Raw genomic sequence first — 3,610 nt, 5'->3', positions numbered from 1 at the left:
AAACAATCCCAGGCAAATCCTCTCCCAGTGGAAGAGCAGATAGCTACTATTTATACCGGAACAAGAGGATATCTTGATTCGTTAGAAATTGAACAGGTAAATAAATTTCTGGATGAGTTACGTAAACATCTAAAAGATACTAAACCTCAATTCCAAGAAATTATATCTTCTAGCAAGACATTCACCGAGCAAGCGGAAATCCTTTTGAAGGAAGCTATTCAGGAACAGCTGGAACGGTTTTCTCTTCAGTAACAAATAAATTTTGCATGTCTACTCTTGTTAGTAGAATAGGAATCGTTGAGAAAGCTTTTTCATTTGAATCATGCAAAAAAGTTTTCTTTGTTTTTAGTTTAGTATAGTTATTTAAAGAATAGATAGAAATAAGATTGCGTCCAATAGGATTTGAACCTATACCAAAGGTTTAGAAGACCTCTGTCCTATCCATTAGACAATGGACGCTTTTCTTTCATATTTTATTCTTTCTTTTATTTTTTTGCTTCTTCCGAGAAAAAACTGTTAGACCAAAACTCTTTTAGGAAATCAAAAAATCCAGATACAAATGCATGATGTATATATTATATCATGCATATATCATAAAGAAGGAGTATGGAGGCGGTAGTGGGAATCGAACCCGCAACCCCAAGGTTATGAGCCTTATGAGCTACCAAACTGCTCTATACTCTTAAACTAAAGAGGGGTAACTAGTGGATAAAAGAGGGTTGGATACGCCCCTCTACCAATATCTATACAAATAGAATAGTCCATTTATACAGAATGGTAAAGAGGGCTCCTCTATGATTATCAATTCCAGAAATCCATACAAATACGAAAGGGTATTTTATCCTTACCAACTGGATCTTGTTGCACCCGGTAACAAACATTCATAAACCATTTCTCGAAGTACGTGTCCGGATAGCCCAAAATGTCGATAGTTAGCTCTAGGTCTTCCGGTCAAAAAACAACGTCGATGAAGGCGTGTAGGTGCACTATTACGCGGTAGGGATTGCAATTTTTCTCGCATTTTCGTTTTTTCACTCAAACTCAAGGGAGAAACTTTGCTTCTTATCTTTTTTTTTAAAGATTGACGAATCAAATGATATTTCTGTTCTAATTTCTGCCGCTTCTTCTCCCTCTGAATCAAACTTTTTTTTGCCATAATGTGTCGTTGCTATTATTACCAAGTATACGGTTCTAATCCTAGATGGAAAAATAAATAGAAAAAGAAATCTAAAAAGGCAGATCCTCCCTCTCTATCAAGAGTAATGAACTAGGTGCTGATACAGTACAAAAAAACAAACTAAATTAACCAAACTTGCCTGATGTTGAGGCAATCAAGAAAGCTGCATAAGTGAATATATAACCCACGGAAAAGTGAGCTAATCCAACCAATCTTGCTTGCACAATGGAAAGAGCCACGGGCTTATCTCTCCAGCGAATTAAATTAGCTAAAGGTGTGCGTTCATGAGCCCATGCTAAAGTCTCAATTAATTCCTGCCAATACCCCCGCCAGGAAATTAAGAACATAAATCCAGTAGCCCAAACAAGATGTCCAAATAAGAACATCCACGCCCATACCGATAAACTATTCATCCCAAAAGGATTATATCCATTGATAAGTTGTGAAGAGTTTAACCATAGGTAATCTCTTAACCATCCCATCAAATAAGTGGAGGATTCATTAAATTGTGAAACGTTGCCCTGCCATAATGTGATATGTTTCCAATGCCAATAAAAAGTAACCCACCCAATGGTATTTAACATCCAGAAAACTGCCAAATAAAATGCGTCCCAAGCAGAAATATCACAAGTACCGCCGCGCCCTGGGCCGTCACAAGGAAAACTATATCCAAAATCCTTTTTATCTGGCATTAATTTGGAACCGCGTGCATCTAAAGCGCCCTTTACTAAAATCAATGTAGTTGTATGCAAACCTAGAGCAATAGCATGATGAACCAAGAAATCCCCAGGTCCTATTGTTAAGAAAAGCGAATTACTATTCTCATTAACAGCATTCAACCATCCGGGCAACCATAGGCTTCGACCCGCATTGAAAGCGGGGCCATTCGTTGAAGATAAGAGTATATCGAACCCATATGTCGTCTTGCCATGAGCAGATTGTATCCATTGGGCAAATATAGGTTCGATCAAGATTTGCTTTTCTGGAGTACCAAAAGCAAGCATGACGTCGTTATGAACATAAAGGCCCAAGGTATGGAATCCTAGAAAGAGGCTAGCCCAACTTAAATGAGATATGATAGCTTCTTTATGGTCTAACATTCTTGCCAATACATTATCCTCATTCTGTTCCGGATTGTAATCCCTAATGAAAAAAATAGCTCCATGAGCAAAAGCCCCTGTCATGATGAACCCTGCAATATATTGGTGATGAGTATATAAAGCAGCTTGAGTAGTAAAGTCTTGTGCTATGAATGCATAAGGAGGTAAAGAGTACATATGTTGAGCTACTAAGGAAGTAATAACCCCTAAAGAAGCTAGAGCAAGACCTAACTGAAAATGAATCGAATTGTTGATTGTGTCATAAAGGCCCTTATGCCCACGCCCTAATCGACCCCCCGGAGGAGTATGCGCTTCTAAAAGATCTTTAATACTGTGCCCAATTCCGAAGTTAGTTCGATACATGTGACCGGCAATGAGAAAAATAAATGCAATAGCTAAATGATGGTGAGCCATATCGGTCAGCCACAAACTTTGTGTTTGTGGATGGAATCCCCCAAGAAGAGTTAGAATGGCAGTTCCCGCTCCTTGAGCGGTACCAAATAAATGATTACTCGAATCAGGGTTTTGGGCATAAAGATTCCATTGACCCGTCAAAAGGGGTCCCAACCCCTGGGGATAGGGTAATACATCTAAGAAATTATTCCATCGAACGTACTCCCCCCTGGATGCGGGAATAGCAACATGAACTAAATGTCCTGTCCAAGCCAAAGAACTTACCCCGAAAAGTCCTGACAAATGATGATTGAGACGAGATTCCGCGTTTTTGAACCACGAAAGGCTTGGTTTCCATTTGGGTTGTAGATGTAACCAACCCGCTATTAAGGACAGCGTAGAAAGAAATAATAGAAAAAGAGCTCCAGTATAAAGATCCTCATTGGTGCGTAATCCTATTGTATACCACCACTGATAAACTCCAGAATAAGCAATATTCACTGGACCAGCAGCACCTCCTCGAGTAAAGGCTTCCACAGCGGGTTGACCAAAATGAGGATCCCAAATCGCATGAGCAATAGGTCTTACGTGTAAAGGATCCTGTATCCATGATTCAAAATTTCCTTGCCAAGCTACATGAAACAGATTTCCGGACGTCCATAGAAAGATTATTGCTAATTGCCCAAAGTGAGAAGCAAAAATGTTCTGATAAAGACGTTCTTCAGTAATATCATCATGACTTTCGAAATCATGTGCGGTAGCAATACCAAACCAAATACGACGAGTAGTGGGGTCCTGAGCTAAGCCTTGGCTAAACCTGGGAAATCTTAATTCCATAATGCCTTTCAAATCCTCCTAGCCACTATCCTACTGCAATAATTCTCGCTAAGAAGAATGCCCATGTCGTGGCAATTCCACCCAGAAGGTAATGGGTTACTCC

General features: G+C 39.5%; 1 non-coding gene across 1 annotated transcript; it reads right to left on the bottom strand.

Moving 5' to 3' along the window:
- Positions 1-387: 387 nt before the first annotated feature.
- On the bottom strand, positions 388-459 carry TRNAR-UCU (transfer RNA arginine (anticodon UCU)). Its single transcript has one exon. It is a non-coding gene; the product is annotated as a tRNA-Arg (tRNA).
- Positions 460-3,610: the final 3,151 nt, after the last annotated feature.

Source organism: Triticum urartu, unplaced genomic scaffold (assembly GCF_056163025.1).
Source record: "Triticum urartu cultivar PI428250 unplaced genomic scaffold, HENAU_Tu73 scaffold1280, whole genome shotgun sequence".
NCBI lineage: Eukaryota > Viridiplantae > Streptophyta > Magnoliopsida > Poales > Poaceae > Triticum > Triticum urartu.
Note: the sequence above shows the minus strand (reverse complement) of the source record. Positions and strands in the feature narration are given on the sequence as shown.